This window comes from Bemisia tabaci, chromosome 2 (genome assembly GCF_918797505.1).
Source record: "Bemisia tabaci chromosome 2, PGI_BMITA_v3".
Lineage (NCBI taxonomy): Eukaryota > Metazoa > Arthropoda > Insecta > Hemiptera > Aleyrodidae > Bemisia > Bemisia tabaci.
The window spans coordinates 1,991,354-2,015,133 of record NC_092794.1 but is presented as its reverse complement, the minus strand read 5'-3'; the positions used below and the strand labels follow the sequence as shown (position 1 = coordinate 2,015,133).

Below are 23,780 nucleotides of genomic sequence, written 5' to 3'. Positions count from 1 at the left end.
AGTTAGAAAACACGACGACGGCTTTTCAATTTAACAGTATTTTTTTTTTTTTTTAAGACATTTTTTTTTCATCGGAATATACGGACTGCGCCACTGGTAGAAGGTTTCTTAAAATTTTTTGGTCGGAATTTGTTCACAACTCAATATGTGCTTCTTTGTACGCAAGAAATGTGTAAAAAATGACGTTAAATCATCGATAATTCTTTGAAAGTGTAAGTATAAGCGTTCTTGTTTAATATATGCACTATACATGCTATATACTTTCTATAAGCATGCTTAGACATGACCAAAAATTACCCCTTTCTGGTGAAATTGTTGGTCCAGGAAAGGTGGAGGGGGGGGGGGGCTTCTTTAGGCCTTTGAATCTACCGGCAAAAACCTTTAATGTGACCCTTTATGGGGAGAGAGACTTCCGTCCACAAAAGAATAAATAAATGAATAAAAAAAGTGATAGTGTGATTTCCGTCGAGGTAGGTTGAAAAGTCGGATTTTGAAATTTCAATGGAAAATTTTCTCCTGTCTCTCAATGAATAAATTCCTAGTATCTAGTCAATTCATATGTCAGTAAACAGGCGGATGTTGCATAATAAACCAGCAATTTCGTAACTCGAATATGACAGATTGAGGAAAATTTTGAATAGCTTCCCCGTAGAACTTATTTTTTTTAACTACGAATTTCAAGCAGTTTCAACCTAGAGGATCCCTCCATTTGCTCATTATCTTCTTTGTATGTATATTGCTTCGTGTACCATTTCCCACCCTCAGCCTAAAGCGAACTTTTTCTCTCGATCCATTCTGACACTCTCGTTGGATGCTCATCGCTGTCGTGTGGGGGACCAGTGTGGACCAGAAATTGATTTTTCAATATCTTTGTCTCCCTCGTCTATCACCTTGTCTTTTAAAAAATCAGGCCACAGGGGTCATCCTATGAAGGGGCCCTAAATGTCTGCTAAACTGATATTTTTAATGACAGCTTCTTTTTTTTTCATCGCAGTATCCATCTTGACAACCAGTCACGCAGCTGTGTTTTGATAGTGTCATAAAAACTGAATGGATCAACCTGTCAGCGTTGGACTAGATCTCGGCCGTCTCCGGCATCATGACACCTTAATGCAGTAGACAAGGCGCCGAAGCGGGCACCGCAGCCGCTGTCACAGTGCACGGTGCTGCTGCAGCAATGGCATCATTACGGGATGCATTAGGATTACGCAAACCGGCGCTGCGCTGCGGCTAAGAGGGCACGCAGCCCCCATCTTTGCTACGTCACCAGATAATCGCTTTCGAAATTAAGGCGCGGAGGAGTCCCCACACGACCAAATATGTGTCGTTCTCTTAGAACAAGGAACATATCTTCATTCCAAGGTTGTCAAATCCACTCTCGTTAATATTGGTATGTGGAGTGTAGCCAAGTGCTAGAATAATGTAGCATTTTTTTAAAAAAAAAAAAAACCTATATTTCATTAAGGAAATTTGACGGAGGCTTTTTGAAGCAAGTGCTTCATCGTCAGAGTCACAAAGTAAAGTATAAATCACAAAGGCCATAACTTAATTTCAGACAAGGTAACAGATTTCAGTAACAGTCGATAACAAATTAACAGATCAAAACACACCCAATAATCTAAACACTTTCAATCAATGCATAGTACTCAGTTCTCGTCAGCGATGACAGCACATTTCATGTAGAGGGGATTACTAGCCAGATTTATACCTCTTTTTGTGCATTTAATAATTCATCCCCTCTTTTTACCCCCTTAGTTATTTCTTACTTTTCTAGGACGCTTATCATTTTTTTATCACTGTTTTTGTGCAGTGGTATTATAGTTTATAAAATGTAAGTTTTCTCAGAAAAAATGTTACATTATTTCTGGCACTTGGCTACACTTCACATACCGATATATTCAGTGCTAGTACCTTTCAGACATTGCAATACAATGCTCACTGAACTTGATCTTATTAATATTCCCATCAAATAATGGAACAAACAACTTCCCAAGTAGCAGTGATCGCGAGAAGTTCCGATTTGTTTGGAGGATGTATCGCAATTTTATTGACGTCAATTTATTGCAATATTATCGGATAAAAAATTGTAATTAATTGCGATTTCATCGCATAAATTTGCAGTAAAATCGTGATTTCATCGACGGCGATTTATCACAATATTATCGAACAAAAGTCTGAACAAACGTCGAATTCGAACAAAAAGTCTGAACAAAAGTCGGGGGAGGGCGACCCTCCCCTCCCCTCCCCGTTCTCCGGGCCCCTCACGCGTACCAGCCCCCGGGCCCTAAAGTTTCTATCCAGCCCTGCGTTGGGTATATGTGCCTTATTTAATTTCATTACTCGTGAGCTTTTGACACCCACTTCAGATCAAGACTAAGCAATTAATTCTTTACTTTCAACGGAGAATACAATAAAAACTGTTCTCACGCCCTATATAGACGTTTGCGGCATCTATCCCTTTGTCGAAAGGATCTACTTGTTCAAAAATTGATGAATATTCGAAGAGGCATCGAATAAAGCGGAATGGACCATTCGAAACTTGTGTGAATTTTTTATTTTTCTTGTTTTTCTTATTTTTCCTTTTTTTCTTTTCTTTCTTTTCCTTTTTTTTCTTTTTATTAAAAAATGAATCTACTCTTAGAAAAATTTTCTCGGAAAGACCCTCGGAATCCCGCATTAGATCAGAGGAAATCCCACTAAACTCCTCCCCCTCTCGAGCTGGTTAGACCCTACAGACACCCTTTAATGAGGTTGCTATCTGTGCCCCCTCGGACCTCCTTTGATGAGGTGACTGTACTGCCCCTCTCCCCACAAAATGTTTCTAGTTTCGCTCAAATAACATCATTGCTCCCTTGCGGCTTGTGTAAAAGATCGAAGATGGAAAATGTTAGAATGTAATTGCAAAAATCTTTTTTACCTAATTTCTTGGAAATGCATTGCTGAAATAAATGTGTTAGATTTTAAAACCCTGTTCATACCGAGGAAGGAAACATGAATACATACAGGGTGTACCAAAAGTCCGTCCCACCCCTGCTAACTTTTGAACGAATTGAGCTAGGGTAATGAAACTTTGGGAATGTTCCTATCTCAAAGGGGACTATCTTTTTTTTTTGGGGGGGGGGGGGTCAAAATTTTGATCCCCCCTCAGGGGGGCGCGGGGGGCCCCCAACTTTTTTTTCAAATAGCAACCCCTATCTTGTGATACCTCATTCGAAAGAGCATTAAAAACTAAGAATTTTGGCGCAAACCGCAGATCAATATCTTAATTTTTGACCGAGCTATGATAGGTCAAAGGTCAAATTTGACCTATTTTCAAAAAATCATAACTCCGGTTCAAATTATCATAAAGAAAAAAATAAAACGGGAAAATTTACCAAATTGTGTCCACTTTTAGGTAAAAATTGCAGAAATCACTTCGATTTAATTTTAAGGGGGGGGGGGGGGTCGGACCCCTAAATATGTCAATTCAAAGGTCATTCAATTTTCCCGCAAAATAAGCCAATTTCCCCTAGATTTGCCTCCACATTATCTCAGTAAGGTCAAAATCAGTTCAACATAACGTTGGCAAGTCCCCAAATTTCGGAAAAAGTTAAAAAAAACGAAATTTAAACGGTCAAATTTAATCACCTTAAATTTCGTGTCAAATTTGGGGACTTGCCAACGTTATGTTGAACTGATTTTGACCTTACTGAGATAATGTGGAGGCAAATCTAGGGGAAATTGGCTTATTTTGCGGGAAAATTGAATGACCTTTGAATTGACATATTTAGGGGTCCGACCCCCCCCCCCCCTTAAAATTAAATCGAAGTGATTTCTGCAATTTTTACCTAAAAGTGGACACAATTTGGTAAATTTTCCCGTTTTATTTTTTTCTTTATGATAATTTGAACCGGAGTTATGATTTTTTGAAAATAGGTCAAATTTGACCTTTGACCTATCATAGCTCGGTCAAAAATTAAGATATTGATCTGCGGTTTGCGCCAAAATTCTTAGTTTTTAATGCTCTTTCGAATGAGGTATCACAAGATAGGGGTTGCCATTTGAAAAAAAAGTTGGGGCCCCCCGCGCCCCCCTGAGGGGGGATCAAAATTTTGACCCCCCCCCCCCCAAAAAAAAAAAGATAGTCCCCTTTGAGATAGGAACATTCCCAAAGTTTCATTACCCTAGCTCAATTCGTTCAAAAGTTAGCAGGGGTGGGGCGGACTTTTGGTACACCCTGTATAACTGAACATTGACAAATCGTATACTCAGCTTCATTTGCACATAATTATTATGACCCCACTTCCTTATTTTCTCAGAAATAAGCGCTTGTAGGATAAGAGCGCAGATTGTTTGAAAAAATGCATCACTAAAACATCAATAAAAACTTTATCCGAATGTTTAGACATTCTTCTTGAGCTTTAATTGGTGCGTTTAGTCACTAATTAAATGTGGTCATATCATTGAAATTTCATTACCATTCCTAACAAATCCAACAACATTTCGTTCCCCCTCTGGACAACTACAGCAGCCCACTCGCACAATCCGTGATCCGTAACTGCATAGTTTTGTAACTGCCAACTAGTTCATGTCCGGGTTAGCAGCATTGTCAAATTAAGTGTAAAAATTTCAAAACTACCCACAAATTGCACTTAAAAATTGTTTTTGTTGCCGTGGACGGCAACCTTGCAAGTAAACTGCATTTCTGCACTCTTGCCTGTTCTGTTTAGTCTTCGTTTGTTTACAACAACTGATACACACATCCATACTAGGTAAGTAATAAACTAATTGATTTATTTTTTTTCTTTTTTATTAATTAATTTACAAGCCTGCTTCGTAGATGATATTTCTTCCTTCCTTCGTTGTTTTCTTTTAAATTTGAGCTCGTATATTTTTATAGGCTTCCAGATCAGACCTTGACCCTAAAGCACCCCACATACTTGAAACCTAGTGACCACTCCCAAAACTTTTTGGTGCGGACATGACACTAGGCAGGGTAGGTACATAATGAAGGACCAGAAAATAGGATTCTTTATCGACTTTTCACGTAGAATATGATGAACGCATTAAGAATTTCCTAATTCAAATCATAAATTAGAAATTAGTGGTTTCTGTCTACGTCCCTTCACTTTTTACGCTCATAAACAAACAAAAATCTACTCAACTAAAATCGGGCGCATGCACAAAGATGATATATGTATGTTTCACAATGGAGTAATATTCTTGTGAGTATAAACTTTTTTTTTTGCCAAGATTAAAGGTACCTACTCGTATCAGAAAGTCTCCTTATGTTCCTGATGTACAGGTTGCTTTCAATGCCTAAATAGACCATGTTGCTAATTGTTTCTTTTTTTCACGAGCGGGAAGTTTGAATTTGCTGTTTATAATATGAAATGCCCTCCTTTACCTCTCACTCTCACTTGGATGTATTTTTGCTAACAGGGACCATAGACGGTTCGGAAAGAAGGAGTGCGCTTTTTAGTTGAGGGCCGTAACAATGTATGGGAATTATAATGCGTCAGTGGCGTCGGCGATAACGACATGAGCGTGGGCTCGACGAGAATATCGGTGGTGAGACCCTTTAACTCATGAGCCCTGTCGGCAGCGCTCTTTTGCCATCATCAAGGCTCATGAGTTAGCATATTTCGGCGCTTACTTCCTTTGAATTTAATGTCAAATCCCACTATTCTATTTTCCCAAAAAGAAACACGCCCACTTTTACATTGTTTCTTTTGTAGTTTAAACGAAAACACCTCGCGTTCCCCTCACGTTTCTAGTTCCTTCCAGCATATCACTTATGGATCAATTTTGACATTTCCCAGTAGGGTCAACGTGCTCTGACGTTTTAACGAAAGAGTATGTAATGTGGTCTTTAATTTCTTAGTCTGACTAAACTGCCTTGCTAAGGAAGAACGCCGTATGAACACTCGAGAGTTGCCAAATTTTCTTCGATTAAATTTTTATTTCAGAGGAAAATTGTGAACATTTTTCCTTGAAATTTTCAGGGACTTCAGTCAAAATTGCGAACAAAATTATCTGAAAAATTGGAAGGAAAATATTTATAAGTTTACCAGGAAATTTGTGTTTTACCAAAGGCAATTTGGCAACGCCTAAAGGTTCATACGCCATTTTTTCTTAGCACGGCAGTATTAGTGGTCCATTCTTTTTCTATGCGGACATGACAGTTCCGAATAATTCGCGACTAGGTCTTTGACTGCTTTTACTTAGCGCAGAGGTTGACTGCATGCTTGAATGCATGGGAGAATACGCACGATGATTGTGAGTAAACTTTAATTACAGGGTCGGTGATCAGTGATGTAGCAGTACACATCTTAATTACCCAGAAGCCCTGGAACGTGCAGTTGAGAACGGTGCGCGGGTCAATCTTGCCAACCTTCAAAATCGACTAATTGCTTATCCTCACGCTGCCATGTTCCACCGTTAACTTGATATTTATGAACAGAAAAAGGCATTTTTTGCGGGTTGACTGGCCTCAGAATTTTCGATACCGAAAACTCTGGTTCATCCGTAGTTAATTTAACGCACTCTGATAAATACAAATCGGATACATTATCACAAGAAATCCGTTATCTTGGAATTTTAGTTGTGATCATTTTATCGATATTCGTAAAGAAAAAAAGCTAAAACCGACAATACCTGCAAAATATCACATTTTGACTTCGTTTGGAATATTATTATTACCATCATAATATAGTAGTAGAATGGTGATTTTTCTTTGCTGACCGCAAAAAAAGAAAGTGATATTACAAAATGTTGCAAGCGTGCGGTAATATATGTATAATCCGTCAAGGAGTTTCCTATTTCCGTAAACGGTCAGCTTTAATCATTACTCTCAAACGCATCAATGGTTCAACGGGACAAAACCAGTCCATATAAAACGGGAAAAACAAGTGTGTTCAACGTATCTGGGAGCTGGTGGTGCAGATCGCTAAATGTTGAAGCGTGCAAAAGAAACAATACGTATGTACTTAAAACAATTTAAAAGGCAAAGTTTCGAGCATGAAATTTTTCTCTCGCCCTTCCAGTCCAATTTTATACACGGAAATGGAGAATTTGCACATAAAAATTGTATTGCTTCATCTGAGAGTGCTTAATGAAATGAGTTCGCAGTATTCAGGGCCGGATTAAGGGGGTGGCCATACGGGCCGCGGCCCATGGCGGCAAAATGTAGAGAGCGGCAAATTTTGCAATCTTTTTGAATGTAGGTATCAAAGAGAGAGAGAGAGGGGGAGAGGGGAGAGAGAGAGAGAGAGAGAGAGAGAGATCGGATTTAGAAAATAAATTACAAACCAGAAAAGGCGACAAAATCTCTCATTTCCTGAGAGTGAAAGTATTGTAATTTCTAATTTTGTCGTATTTCGGTGATACAAGAGACAACACCTTTAATTAGTCGAGTTAAGAGAGATACCAAACACGCAATTTGACCTGGAAGTCCTGGAACGGAGCGGTGCGGCGGTCGCGTCGGCATGAAACGCATAGCGCCTACAAGACTGCATGAATACTTTGACGCATTACGTCAAACACACTGCGGTCAGCAGCAGTCGGCCTGAAACGCATAGCACCTACAAGACTGCATGAATACTTCACGCATTGCGCCAACACAGTACGGTCGGGCCGCGGCGGAAGTTAAAATTATTAACCGCATTTATGTTTGTTCTTTCATAATTTTTTCGTTCGTTTTTTATAAATGGAAGGCCTTGTCCAAACAGGGATAGATCTACGGAACTGAACTTTTGTTAGTGTTGACAGGGCTTTCACAAAAAATGTGCCCAATACGAGTAAACGCGTCGTATACACCCCTCCTCCACCGGCACGCTCACTTGATGGTTTTTATAGATCGTATTCAACAGATCACACAGGTGAGATTATATTGATATCGATTGGTTCAATATGTAACCACAGCCTCAAAAGTCAATTTAGAAATCTGAGGTAACGGGTCTTTTGTGATCGAATTTTTATTCTCTCGAGTACCAAATGGCAATGAAAAGTGAAATTGTTAGGAATTTTATCATTTTCAGCGTTTCCGAATTAAATCCTAAAATTTTTGTTTGAGGTTATGTTCTATTGTTTTGAACCAAACGACACATTGAACCACTGTCGAATACGATCTATTGATGTTTCAAAACAAATGAGAAGGGGACGGAAAAATACAGGCGGCCCATGGGCGGCAAGTAGGTAAATCCGGCCCTGGCAGTATTTCTCATAATTTTTTTCTGATATGGAAAATTTAAGGAAAATAGATTTAACAGTGAGAAAATGTGCCGCCCCATGACGTCATCGGGCGGCATTTTCCATTTGAACACATGTATTTTGGCAGATTAGGTTATTTTGTCATATTTCCTCCAATAATTGTCCAATTTAGAAACCAAGGATATCGTCGTACTCAGTTTTCCTAGCAGTATCATTTTAAAGATGAAATTTACAAAATTTCAGACATCTGCCAATTCTCTATTGATGTATCCTGAGTAATTTCTCAAAATATATAGCTTGATTTTCGCAACTTTATTGCCACCACTAGTGAATTAGATCTATCAAAAAGAATGTTTTGCTCGGTTAGCTCGCGGCAAATCAATTTGGTTATCAAAACATATTTCACACTTCTCTCGATAAAACCATCTCGAGGGGTTTCCCTCACATTCAACACTCCGGAGCCAGTTTTAAACGGTTGCATATCACATATCGACGGTGAAACTGCCAGACCACGTATCTCGGTTTCCGCCGTCCTAAACTTCCTGTCAGACTTCATTTTTTAGATGGAAAACAACTCAACGTCAAGTCTTGAAAACTTCCGTGATTTTTCTTCTTTGAGTAACGAAAAAGCTGTAAAAACTTCAATGAATGATATTGGTTTATTTTCCTTTACAAAAATAAAATGGGAGGAGAGACTTTTAAACACCGCAAACGAGATGCGTGGTATGATGGTTTTACCGTCGATATGTCGCACAACAAATTTTCAATGCATGCTCCTCCATCCTTCACTGACTGAATACTTCTTCACTCCCAGAAAATTTCACTTTAAAATTGTGAATTATTTCAAATGTCTCAACATATCCGATTTTAGTGAGTGTTAATATCTATTACATTTTTTAGTGCTATAATCTGCCTGATCTCCATCTTTTTCACACTCTAACACACGCGAAAATAAAACCAGTGGATTCAATTATGCGGAAACTTGAAAAAATTAATTTAGAAAAGTGAATATTTTTGCAAAAAATTTGCTCGTGATGTTAATTTTGCATAATGAGAATATTATAAACATGCATTTTACTTATGGAATCTCATTTTAGGAGAATAATATTTCACACAACTGTCCTCTGTAATTCAGATGTATGCAAAATTTCTTGAAGTCTTAAGTCATTAAAAGGGCCGTGGACACCAAACCTCGAAATCTTTTCTCTTGGGTACAAGTGCAATATGTGGGTAGATGTCCTGACGTTATTGGGAATGATCCTTTATCATATACCTACGATTTGATTTCAATACAGGAACAATACGTGTTTAAAGAAAAAAATTTCAAAAGGAAAAATCTTAAAAATTGCGCCGCAACAACAATTTGCAAGGGCGTTTTTAACAGACGCACCACAAGCACTGCCCCCCCCCCCCAAAAAAAAAAAAAAAAATTGAAGCTAGAGTTATAATTGAACTGGTCACTAAAAGAAGTGAGCGACCACCAAAACTCAGTTTTTCAGGTTTTGAGAAAGTATGAAAAACTTGATTTCCCTCATAATCAATTGTATTTCCGTTAGAAAATATTAACCAATGTTATACACACCATAAGTTATTAGACCACGGTCAAAAGAGCAATCAGGGAAGCTGGGCAAGGATAGAGTTTTTGTAAAATTTTGACGGATACGCTTTTCTGTCACAAAACTGTTCGGTGCTGTTATTTCTAGCTGTATTATGACAGCCAAACAGAATGCTAGTTTGATGACGATTTTAAAAATCATAGTTTTCGTCCTTACTCATGGTTTTTATCATTAGGAAGCAACCTGAGCTGGGAGAGGCTGCTCCAAGAGTGAGCCCTATTACCGCTCAGGCAGATCTTCAATTGAGCGTATATCTGTCAAACGGAACTAAGCACCATGGAAAAGCTTTGCGAATATAGGACGGAATGAGCCCGACCCGGTTTCGCCGCCAATCCAAGTCCCCTCTACCTTCCTCACCCTATGGCGCTTAGTTCCGTTTGACAGAAATACGTCCAATTGTTAAAAAAAAATCCGATAAAAGAGCAATTTTGGGAAAGTTGCTCAATAGTAGGATGCGTCCGACCTCGAAGAATAGTATTTCGTAAAGAACTCAAATTCTGAAAAATTGACGGTCGTGCGCCCTTTCTTCAAATGACCCGTTCATCTATTGGACGCAGTTATGCTAAAAGGAACTATGTTGCCCGCAAATCCTATGCACATAGTTCCTTTTAGCATAAATACATCCTATTATCCTATTTGTTTATTATAAATCTTGCAGACTTATACGGAGTAGAGACATTTCATGTCAAAACAGTCACGTTAAAATTTAACATAATTTACCGTGATCAAGATTATTAGACAAGGCATAATACAAAAATCCAGAAATAGAGAACAACATTGCAGCACTAATGAAACACGCAGTATGAACATTCGAGAGTTGCCAAATTTCCCAGTAAAAATACAAATTTTCCAGGGAAGTTGCCTTTTCATAATATTCCTGGAAATTTGCAGGAAGTAAAGATCGAAATGCGAAAATAATTGTCCGATAAAGAAGAGAACAATTTAATATTCCACCAATAAATTTGCTCTCTATTGAAAGCAATCTGACAACGTCTGGCTCATACGACGTTCTTCCTTAGCGCGGTTGTATTATTGCAGTGCACTTACAGAGGGTATTTTTTGGGCTCCTACTAACATGGACATACCAGACAACGAACGACAGAAAAGAGGCTGCCGAGTAAGATACTTGATTGGGTTCCTCCTGGGAGGAGACGAAGAGGACTCCCGCTGAAAGGTTAGCGACACAGGGGGTTTTGGAGGAAATGGCGGAGAGGCAATCCTCCGAAGGCTTCGGGAAGGGTGCTTTGGCGGCTGAGTGTCATCTAACGCCAAAGAGTGCTATTAAAGCGACTATTATGGATGTAAATGGGCTGCCTCAAAAATTAATGGCAAATTAGTAATGTGCGGGGCCTCCCTGTCTCTCTCGAAAGGTTTTTGCATTTTCTGGATTAAAGGTCATTGAGCGCCACCGCCGGGGATCCCGTGAACTTTCCATCGCAAAACTGTATGCTATGTCGGTGGTACCGAAAATGTCACTTGCTACAAAAAACACTGAGTCATCCTCGTCTGATTATTGTAATGAAGAAATAACTCACGCGGTGAATTTAAAATCCAGCCCGGAGCGGAATGCGATAAAATGTCTGACGTAAGTTCTATTTTTAAGTGGAGTTTCCATTTGTAGCAGTAGATTCTGAGCGGTTTAAACGGAGAGAAGCCGTCGAGTGAATAAATGCATTAATAACGGAGGAGGAAAACGTTAAGAAATGTTACGATCACTCATGAAAATGAGTTATAATAACAGTCCTGAGATCTGTATGTTGCGGAAAAATGACTTGCCGAAATTTGAATACTTCCAGGTTGCCAATTTGAGCTCTTTGTAATATTTGTCAAGCATTTTTGGCTCAAATGGACGTATTTCTATCAAACGGAACTATGTGCATTATGACGTGAGCCCTGTTATGCACATATTCTTATGGGTCTCAGGGCTCATGCCTTAATGCACATGGCTCCGTTTGATAGAAATACGTCCAAATGTAGTTCAACCGTCCTTCGAGCGTGTGCCTGTGACATGCCTACGTTAGATGCATAGAGCGGTTAGAGCAGCAGCTTACGCAATGCCGATGCGCCTTAAAGTTTTGATCTAGTGCAGAACTAAGATGAGTCCTAAAGTACATTCCTATTCTGAGCTCTGGAAGACCATAATGTAGGCCCTAAGTTCATTTGGATGCCATCAGAATTGGTTTTAAGATTTCTTTTTGTTGTGCACTACTTTTGAATACCAGTAACTATTTTTGAGGAAGGTACCTACAGAATGATGGAAAATTTACCCCTCAGTAGACGTTCAAGCATATTGCACTGGGATTTGAATAGGAATCCTTACTGGTAGTATGCAGTTTTTACAGAGGGCGCGCGAGGATCGAAGTCATTTAGAGAAGCGTTAATTTAAACGTTGAGTATTTTTGCGAGGCTTTTCATTATTTTGTAGGGGTTTTAATGTTTAGCGCCAAGACAAAAATAAAAAATAAATTAAATAAAATATTAATAAAGAGGAAAGTAGTCGTTTTTTTGGAAAACTGGTCTCATGTATTCGTGACAGTTTTTGAAAGTTTGTTGGGTGGGAAGCCTTAGTTGGTGTTACATGATTCTCTAAGAGTGCCTGGCCGAAAATTGTGAGACAGTAGGTATGAGGGGTGAAGGCGTGAAAAATTGCAGATCTAACTTTAAATTAATAAATAATTTTTCATAAGGATATGACTCCACTGAAACGTTTGAAAATGTCGGCCCTGCAGGTACTTCAACTTTGCGAGAAAGAACTGAGGAGCCTCGATTACATTATGTTGGGTGCGGAAAGAAAATTTTCCAAGATGAAAATTCTTGGGAATTTTCCCTAGTTGGCCATAAGTATAAAACTAAATTTTTCATGGCAATTTGAAACAAAAATTGGCCTACACCCTCATGGAGCAAAATTAATTCAGTAATAAAGGTACGAATCGCGACGTTAGCCTGCGTCACACTATCAAAATACTCCATCAAAATGTCAAGGTCAAGTGCTGTGATTGGTCCAAGTCATCGAATAACCAATCACAACCTTGATATTTTGATGGCTAGCTTGGATGTTGTGACACTGGCTGTCGCCAACCGATGCATCGCGCTCTATCAGATCAGTGGCGTAACGGACTTCCGCTGGGTCCCCCCGCAAAATTTTTTCTAGCCCGCCCCCCCATGTAGATAAAATTCCAAAATTATTCCTCCCCCCTCCCGCCCCTTCCCATTTTTTGGCCCGAGACATCTCAAATCACGGACTTGGACTTGGAATGCCTCACCCCTCACCGTCCCGGATTCCTTACCCGATTAAATGGGGCCCCTAAAGGATCAAGGATCTAAAGGGTGGCGGGGGCCCAGCCCAGGCCCAAGGATCTACAGAGGGGCGTAGGCCCAAGAATCAAAGGTCCCCCAAGAGCCTTGGGGCTCTTTAGATTCTTGGATCTCCCAAAGCCCGAATTACGAAAAGGGACAAAAAAAGAAAAAATGTTTAGTAAAATACTGAGTGGACATTGGAAGGCAGGGGCCCTCCAGCAAACAAAAAATTAGGAACAGTCCGAAAGAAGTATAAAATACCCCGAGCTAACAATAAAAATTAGAGGAAGAAGCCCCATCTCGGTAAGTAAAGGCCCAAAGTCTAAACCAAAGCTAAGCATCAAAAAGAGAGAGAGAAAAAAAAATTCCGGCGGCCGAGGGCCCCCTAGGCGCCTGGGCCCCCCTGCATAGCAGAGTCTGCGGGGGTGCCAGTTACGCCACTGTATCAGATCGTCAACATATACAGCCGTGCTAAGGAAAAACGTCGTATGAGCTTTTGGACGTCACCTTCACTCCGATAAAATGTCAATTTTTCAGACGGGAATAAATATTTTCTCTTGCTAATGTCAAATAATTTAAAACCTCGATAGACATTTCAACTTCCGATCAAAGTGGACTGTTTGATGCCTGTTGGCCATCACGCAAAATCCCTCTTTGATCGAAATTGGGCGAACCGTCTAATTTTGATTAAAATGGAGTGCCACCATCCATCATTTCTTGCCGTTTGAAAATAATGCGAAATGATGAATTTAGGACGGATGACTCCGGGCGCTTTGGTGGGCATTGTTTCCCGAATTTGATTGTCTATTGAGGCTTTTCGATCCGATGGTGAATAGAATGGGTCACTAAACCTTGTTTATTTTATTGAATATTCTGAAAGTACAATGTGAGTTGATAACGTGGTGATTTTTCCGCATGCTTATGGAGCCGAAATCGCGGAGAAACCCGCTTTTGAAAAATCTAAAAACTGCAAGACATTTCAAACGCACCCGAATGGCAGGAAACTGACGGTGTTGACGCACTGCGGTAGTCATATCGCAATCTTCTCTCATTTTCCTCTGATGTTTGTTAAAATAAAACGTGTTTCAATGTGGAATTGTTGCTCGTTTATTACAGCTAACACATGAATGAGATTCAAGTCTTGAATTCAAAAGATATAATTTCAACTTTAGTATTGTTTTCAAAAACGAAGAGTAGATAGACATTTGACGGAAGTCGTGGAAACCCGTGCTCGCTTCTGATTGGTGCCGGATGACATCATTCGGCGCTGCGCGAAACCGGGGCGTTTTTTTGCGTATGAGTTGAGCGATTTGAACTGCGCATTTCTCGGTTATTGAGTTACATGTTCGCGTTTTTAATGTGCGTATCGTGTTCTACGCGTCATTTTCCTTCAGAAAACTGAATTCGCAGGTCATAATTCGTTCATGGTTTAGTGACCCATTCTCCGAAAAATTCAAAGTAAAAGTTCACAGATTCTCCTCAAATTCATAGTTTATTAAAGGAAATTTGACCAAAGCACTTGCGGCAATCTTCCTCAGTACAGCAGAGAGTTCTACCGTGCTAAGAAAAAAAGCCATATGAACATTCAAAAGTTGCCAAATTTCCTCTTACATGTCGATTATTTTTTAAGAAAGTTATGAAAATTTTTCCTTGGAGACTATTAGGTCATCTGACTATTTAGGTGAAAATAAGTGGAAAATTCTCTGAAAATTGGGAGAAAACATTTAAAAATTTTCCCGAATGTTCGTGCTCTGTCACTGGAGAGGTGACGTCTGAAGGCTCATACGGCGTTTTGCCTTTGGCACACCAGTATTGGACCCCTCTGCCGTGATAGCGAAGAGAGCCGTAAGTGCAAAAATGAAGTTTTGAGAAAACGAGCTTAGAAGCTTCTGACAAGAACATTTTATTGAAAGAAGCCTCCGTTTTTTGTCAAATTGCCACTAATCGTCCGGAAGACTCCTAGAAATCGTATGGATGATTAAAAATCGACTGATTTTATTTCCATTACATAAAAGGGTATTTTTCATTCTCATGCTAGGTTATTATTAGGCAAGACAGCCGTAAGTGCTATCTTCTGCATGCTTTCGTGGTTGCGTTTTGGACGCACAACAAACACATTTTCAGGTTAGAAATTGGCAGAAGAGGGCGGCATTTTACTGGAAAGCACTGTTCTCATTGGCTCTCATGCATCTACGGCTGTCTTGAAAAAAAACTGTGTCATTTTTTGTGCACTTACGGCTTTTATGTACGTCTCGTTTTCATTCAATTAGGATGAATTTTGCTGTTTTAGCTGTCTCAGTAATTTCATCTAAAAGAGTTTAGACGAATTTTGAAGAAAACTCGATTTCGAAAATTTTGCACTTACGGCTCTCTTCGCTATCACGGCAGCCCTGTTGCCACATAACAAGGCGGCGATAATCGGAACATCGCGATGAGTCATCGAAGCGGTTCGGACGGGGTGTTTTTCGGGCCGTTGGAGGAATCGGTGACACGACCGTTGACTCAAAAGCGGCGCTAGAGGTGGAGGAAAGCCGGTCGCCTTGAAAGAGCGCCGCGACCTTGAGCGGTTTTCTCCGGTTTCCTTCTTGGCTCCGGTCTGCCGCTAAACTCCACCGCAGAGCTCGCGCCAACTTCAGTTTGTCCTTAGGTCTGGCGTCCTCAAGTAGTGTCAGGATCGCAAAGACTTCGAAATACTAAGGTTAGTCCGGTTCATGCCCTCTGTGTTAACTTTGTGTTTATGTTTGTGTTGTGGTCCATCGTCGTCGTGAAGTAACATGTGTTGTACGTGTTTTCACCACGAAGGGTTTGCACTTAATTAGTTTCTGAATTCAGTAGCTTATCTGTCATTGTTCGCGATCAGGTTGTTCCCTTGCAATTCTTGTTTTTTATTTATTTCAGTTTACATTTCATTTATTAATTTAATGTCATTACGACCAATTTAATCTATAGGAGAGAGCAAGTCCAACTTTTTCAATGTTTTTTTTGTTCTTGGTATTTTTAAGGATGCCTCCACACGGTCTGAGAATTGTTTTTCCAATTCATTGTAAAAAGTATAACAAATTACAAAAGGGAGAACCGCACAAGCATAACACCCCCCTAGAAATCACGCTCTGAGAATAAAATGTATTTCTCATTATGTTGGGAACGAGCCCTCTAGCTTTTTATTTTATTTATTTATTTATTTTTTTAATCTGCATTTAAAGATTTTACCTTCATGTTTCACTTAAATGATGGAGAGGTAAAAGTTTCAAAACTCATTTTAAAGCTACTTTTTTACCCAAGAAGATCCGTTTTCATCCATTCTCTCAAAAAAATCCGCATCAGTCAAACGTTTCAAGTTAGGCTGAAAGGGTATTACTAAACATTTTCCAACCGGAAGTATTCTTTCAAAACTTTCCAACATGTTTTTAGTCAGCCTTTTTTGCTAGAAAATCAGTTTTTTGCCTCTCGTGCAAAATTTGCTTCCGTGGACCACCTGCAGAAACTGCTTCAATATTGTGAAACTGACAACAATTTAACTATTGATCAATACATTGGTCACATCCGTGCGCAGTCAAGTTCGAGGTTATTGGAAAAAAAACCTCCTCGAAAAAGAAAACATGCTACCCCCTGCCCCCACCCTTCCTTTGCGGATATCTTCGAAGACCTTATTGATTTTATCAATTGCGTGTTCGTCAAGTGCAACGTAACGATGGACGTTGCGACAGTGAACTTCGGTCACGGTTTGGATGTTACCAGCTTCTGTAGTACAGTAATTACGGTTTTCTCTTTTTTATTACGCAATGCTTCCCACTACGACTGAAATCGACCACGAGGATCACCGCGCAAGTCAAATTCAGTCGCTAAAGACCTGATCTAATAAAAAATAAATATATAAATAAATAAATCTAAATAGATAAATAATTCTAACCTCTAAATAGATAAATATATGCAAATGGTCGCTCAAATTATTCTATTTATATTTAAATTGTCAAAAAAATGTGTCCGAAATGTTTCAAATGTCCATTTTACAATAATGGAAAGCTTATTAAACCATGAGTATGGTTAAATTGGCATTTTTTTTATAGTAAAATCTACATTGAAACATGTTGGACACTTTATTTACTACAAAATTGTTAAATCAGCAATTTCATTTTTTCCGTGAGAGATATGCGAGAAGGAAGTGAGAAAAAATAAAAAGAAGGTGAAAAAGGGACCAAAAGAAGGGGGGGGGGAATTGAAACAAAACAAAATAAAATCAAACAGAGAGGCTCCACCCGACACAATGGCTAATAAGTGTCATTAGCGGGTGTTTTATTTTCGTTTTTTGTTGTTTTTTTTGTTGTTACCTTTTTGTCGGTAAGCTTTGTATGAACCTTTATACTAAAACGAAAATAAAGTGAATTCAAAATGTTTGTACAACTATAACCAAACTAACGGTTTCAAGACGTGCAGTAGCCTAAATACTTTGATGTAGGTGTTACATTGGATTTATCCTGTTTTCTTCCATCAATTTCTTCTTACTGGACACATCATAAACTACTTAATCTTGGATTTGGGGCGCTCCTCTTGATCGGGCGGGGGGGTTATGCCTTCATTAATGAAGTTTGTTGTTCATTCTGTGTCATGTGAGGTGTCATTTCCTATGTAATTTTGGTTGTAGATTACATAAATGAACTCGACAAAGCCCTCTGATCAAAGGGGGCGCTCCAAATCAAAGATGGCGGCCAAATTTGAAAGGCAGGAGGTTGCATTTTTTTAAATATTCACCGAAGAAAGAAGGCAAGCGCGAGGGGTCTCCATTTCTTTGTAAATTTAGTCGTAAACTTCATTAATGAAGGCATAACCCCCCCGCCCGATCAAGAGGAGCGCCCCAAATCCAAGATTAAGTAGATTATGATGTGTCCAGTAAGAAGAAATTGATGGAAGAAAACAGGATAAATCATGTGTGCAGGGATTGCTAAAGAGCGGAGAACACGCACGAGAATTGGAAGAGATTCAATTTTTTTGACTCACCCTAAATTGCAACCTGGCCCACCGCGGAGTTAAAATAGTTGCATGTTGGGTTCGAACCCAACTTAACTCATTTTTTTATGCTCTGCGCATTATTCAGATGCTGGGTTTATCTCTCGGAAAGGCATCCTAGTTGATTTATATCGCGCTATTTTGTTTGTAATGTGTTTGCTCTGTTAACTGAGGAGCCTAGAGGAAGTTAGGTATACGGGATATTCTCGGATGATTCCAATTCCAAAACGGGTAATGGAAAATGACGAAATGAATTTTTAACAGAAAATCGTGTTACGGATATAATTTCTGGATGGAGAGAAAGACTGGGATAGGTAATACTTGTTCCGCTTCGCTTGGATATAAAATATGAAATATTCCTTATCGGAAATTGTGGTCCAATTGTTCGTTTAAAAATGTAGGTACTTTAATTTTTTTATTTTTTTTTGCTGAATTGTATTTTTTTAAACTCTCTCGGTGGTTCTCATTGGGCTGGCTGTGACACAAATTGCTGAGGGTTGGACTGCGGAGCGGCTACGGGGTGGATCGCATAGTAATTCATAAAATGTTGAATAGTTCGAAAAGTGTTACATTCCCGAGCAAATTTTAAATTGTATCACACATTTCAGCGGTTTTATGTGATTTAAAAGTCCTTCGTGCGCGCGGTTATACCGGTTCGGCTCGAAAATTATCGCTGTATTTGTGCGAATTTTCATTGAACTCCCTCAAAGATGCCCACTGCTCAGAATCAAGGTGCAGTGACTAGCCTGACTATAAAGCAACTGTCATAGTTGACCGAGCACTTATAATTGGTGGTAGGACTGGTAGGTCTGACAAAGAAGTCATGATAGAAATCTGAAGGCTGGGCAGCCAGTCACTTCTCAGTTGCACTGCTGCCCAGTCGTGAGAGCCCCCAATCTGCTCCTTTGCGTTGCCAAAATGAATATGAGACAAACAATTGGACTGCATTTTGCAATTTGGACCTATACCTAAATTCTGGCTCATCCGAAAAAACACTTGTGCGCATAGGGAGACTAATGGCACATACGTTGTTTTTAAACCGGGCCGGAATTTATAGGTCCAAATTGCAAAATACAGTCCAATTTGTATCTCAAGGAGTAGAACTCGAAGGCATTCATAATGAGTCTTCCTATTTTAAAGGAGCCAAGTTGTCTCGGAACGAGTTCATGGATCTGATCTTGAGTCAGAACTATCAGAAGTCGATAGGTATAGAAAAACTGCACCGTTACAGGGCGCTCATCTTTTAATACCAAAAACTTCACATTTTAATAGATTTTACCTGAGTAAGCAGAAATCGACGGTGAAACCACCCTGCCATGCTTCGGAAAAACGCAGTGTGAGCTTTCAGGCGTTACCATATTTTCTTTGATAAACAACAAATTTACTGCAAAAATTCTGAATATTTTTCTTCCAATTTTTCAGACAATTTTATTCCGAATTTAATCTAAAATATCGGAAAATGTTCAGGACAAATACGCATTACTTTCTTCAAACATGCATGTTTTATTCGGGAAAATTTGGCAACTCTCGAATGTTCATACGGCGTTCTTCCTTAGCACGGCAGTGCCGGACCACGTTTCTCGTTGCGGTGTTTAAAAATCTCTGCTCCGATTTTATTTTTGTAAAGGTATACAAACTAATATCATTCCTTGAAGTTTTCAAAAATTTTTCGTCACTCAAAGAAGAAAAATCATGAAAGTTTTCAAAAATTGACGTTGAGTAGTTTTTCATCTAAAATGTAAAGTATGACAGGAAGTCTCCCACGTTGCAAACCGAGATACGTGGTCTGGTAGTTTATCGTCGAAATGCATTTCATGAAGCAACTTCCTCCCATGATTCCTGTTTTTAAATGGAAAACCAAACTTCCAAACCAATGCTTTCAATGCGTAGTTTTTTGGTGAACAATAAAATATGAGAAGGAATCAGGCAATATCTGATTAAGTAAGGCTGATTTTGGTTAAATTGCCTAGTTTATCATCTTTTATGGGCTTATCATTTCTGAAACACTCATTTTTTGTTTGCGATATCCGTAGGGACATTTAAGGTAGATTTTTATAACACCGGATAGTAATCTGAAGAAAAAACCGCTGTATTTAAATTTTTCGGATTATACCTAACCAGATTTTTCATTGCTGCAAAGCGCTCGTCTGCGATGGACCATATAGCAACCTCAGGCAATGAAACCTCCCAGTCTAAGAATAGACTGATTTTCTGGAAACATCATAGTTTTGCATCGAAGTTCCATGATTCTTTTGCAGATAGACCTCTAGGTATAACCTCGTCGGGTGGTTTTGCTTGGTTTTGTACGGTAAAATGCGTCTGAGGGTTTCCTGCAATCGAAATTTTTCGCATTTAGGTAACCAGTCAATTGATTAAAGTACGTATCATATTGCGACAATCCAAGATCGATTTGTCAAATAACGCTATAAACTGACGTAGCTATTAATCAGTCTATAACTCAGAGTTGTTTTGTTTTTTGTTTTTAATTTATACTACTTGGCATCCCCGAGTAATCATGAGTCGCTTTGTCTCATGATTTCGTGTAAGGCCACGCGAATGCTCTATTTAGCCGCGCACGAGCTGCGTGTGCCACTGCTGAGTAACGCGCATGCGCGGAACTTTGACAGGGAAACAAAATTTCCAGCCGGTAGTGACTGGTTGACCTTAGTACCTGGACTCGCATGAAACCGGAACCTAGGATCTGATCGAACCAGGAGACTCAACGCCAACACCTCGCAATTTACACCTTTGACCAATTGGACGGATTTCTGCCAAACAGAACCATGTGCATTCCGACGCGAGCCCTGTTATGCATATATTCTTATGTGTCTCGGGACTCACGTCTTAATCCACATAGTTCCGTTTGGCAGAAATACGTCAAATTCATATTGAACATTGAAGGAGGTCAAATCAAGAGATGACACATTTTAAAACATGTAAGCATGAACTAAAAGTTCTCACGGGCGTGCGAGAAGTTATGAGAATACGTAACCGGTCATTTAAGTTAGGTTTAAGGTGGATCTTCCATACGTCGGAGAAATACTTGATAGTCAATCAATAAATTAAACTCTCTGGATTGTAGGACATGTTTTAAAATTTTTCGAGAATCACGTCACGCTGTTAAACGTCAGGCATTTGTACACAAAATTTGGCTAAGAAACACTTTGAAATAACTCCGAAAACACGTCTCGATCGAATGTTCCGAATCATTTTATCATGTGATATTCTATCGAGACATACTTTTAAACTATTTCGGAATTCCTCTGGGTCAAATTGGGATCTGACGCACTGCAACTTAATTGATGCAATATTCGGAAATTTATACACATGAATTTGAATGGCATATATTTTCGTGATCTACGACCCGTGATTGGTGCTCTTCACAAGGTCTCGGGTCTGGGTCCGACATCATGGGAGAATGCAATAGTGTATTTTCTTCGGAAAATACACTAACATGCGCTCTTGGTATTATTCAAGTTGCAGGCAAGTATATTGAAATAATGTTACGTAATGTTACGAGTTTTTCCAGAATTTTCCATTAATTTATTTACATACTGCAAATAAAATAAATTGAAAGTTTGATGGTTTATACTCCTGATAAGTCATAAATGAATATTCATTTCAAGTCGGGTATTCCTGACTCCGCCTTGTAAACCGCACGTCAGGTGTCTGGAATGTGAGCCACGGGATTTACGTCGGAGCTAACTTACTCAACAGTCAACAATTGTTGAGTAATATTTCTATGGAAGGTAACTATGATGTTACTTATTTAAAAGCTCGAATTGAACAAATTGTAATCGCGGTACCGCAGCGATGATTGACTCATGCCAATTAAAGAAAAATGACTGAGTAGCTAAGAAAGCTTCATTTGTCTGTCGATCCCTTTTTACCGTCACCCAGCTTTCGTTCTTTGCGAGTTATAAGATGAGGAGAGTTAAGGAATAATAGACAAATCAGGATATAAGTTAAGCTACCACTAGACACGGTTTTTTGACACGGTTAAATTTACATTCAAAGGAATTCTGACAGGACTGACAAAAATCGTCATTACATCGAAAAAGAAAATTTCGTGAAATCGAGGGTACCTAACTCTATCAAGGTTTTACAAGTACTCATATTTCATTTATATCAAATTATTTAATCGATCTTGCCGTCATTTGGCTGAATAAAAACCAACAATACCATGTATTACATAACAGCCCAAGTCAGCTTCATCCTCAACTGCTTGGTAGCAGCAGTGTCCTGCTGGTCTTAAGAAAATATTATCATAAAAAAATAGATATTAAAAAATTATTTCGTTGAATACCCTGTATAGTTATTTTTTAATACACCGTATGATTTAAAAAAAAAAATCGTTTTGTGGTCGATTTTTCTAAGCCTTCGTTGAAGTCGCTTCGCAAAACGTGTCGAGTATAGTTTTATCAAAAAAGTTTTGGAGTTATTAATCCTTAGTTTCTGTAGTGCATGAAACTAATGGATGATTTGTATTTTAACCTTTCGTTTAAGTCTCTAAATGTATGTATTTCTGTAAAACGGAGCTATGTGCATTATGACGTGAGCCCTGTTCTGCATACATTTTTATAGGTCTTAGGGATCATGCCTTAATGCACATAGTTCCGTTTGTCAGAAAAACATCCAAATGTATGAAAAACGCTTAATGACGCAGTGAGGTTTGTTTTACTCAAAGATGACTCCCGCAAATTAACAACTATTTTCTCCTTTATATAATCGATTCAAGGCAGCTTGCCCCACTGAGAGTCGATAAAATTATATCCATTGTTTTACATGCATTTTAATAGGTGAACCCCCTCGGGCTTTTGCCCAGTTTGGGAGTTACCGGGGTAGGTGTGAAAAAATGGCTTCGGAGACCCGAGATGTATGCATGCATTTTATCAAGTATATTTGTAGTGCTATATTTGTGGAGGATGGGTCATTCGATATGGAGGATTGAGCTTGCAGCCGAGCCCTCCATGCTCGGGTTGGGAGTGTTGGGCATAAAGAAAAAAATTGACAGCCGTTGCTACCAGCTCTATGATGGGTGTCCGGTGTCCCGGTATTTTTACACAACAAGATTTCTTCGAAAATTTGCCTTTATTCCGTGTGAAATTTGAACGTATTTATGCTAAATGGAACTATGTGCATAGAGATTGCGTGTAACATAGTTCCTCTTAACATAAATACGTCCACTTAATCCTAGGAGACTATGTCATAAGTTTTTTATAGTAACTGCATCGCTATGCAAAGCGCGGTTTTCGTCTGGGATATGAATCCAAATTTTAATTTTATTATACGGCACAAGAATACTTCCGTGAGTATCAGTATGCGCGGCGCAGTTCAGGAATCGTGATATGAACCATATGAATTGTTTCTCTTCCATTCGTTGGAAGTATGACAATAATATCAGTCGGTTACAGCTATGTCATAATAAGTGAGCGCCCAGCTGACAAAATGATACCTACGATGAAAGGTTTCTTCTCGAGAAAATATGTAGAATCTGCTAGCTACGTTGAATTATTCTTACATTTTCAACAATTTATACGCTGGCAGATTTGTGCCTCCAATTTTTATTAATTTAAGAAATGAAGAAATACAATTTAAGAAGGCTTCCAGTGTTTTTAATATTTCTAATTTTGTGACTTCGCATCCTACAGTTACGGATAAATTATTAGCTGT

The 23,780-nt window shown here is 39.0% G+C and overlaps 1 protein-coding gene across 1 annotated transcript in view; it reads left to right on the top strand.

Moving 5' to 3' along the window:
• Positions 1–4,644: 4,644 nt before the first annotated feature.
• LOC109035996 (uncharacterized) overlaps positions 4,645–23,780 on the top strand; it is a 38,350-nt gene continuing 19,214 nt past the window's right edge. The window contains exon 1 of the mRNA XM_019049884.2: positions 4,645–4,751. The gene's annotated coding sequence lies outside the window, so the exon portion shown is untranslated. The remainder of the gene's footprint in view (positions 4,752–23,780) is intronic.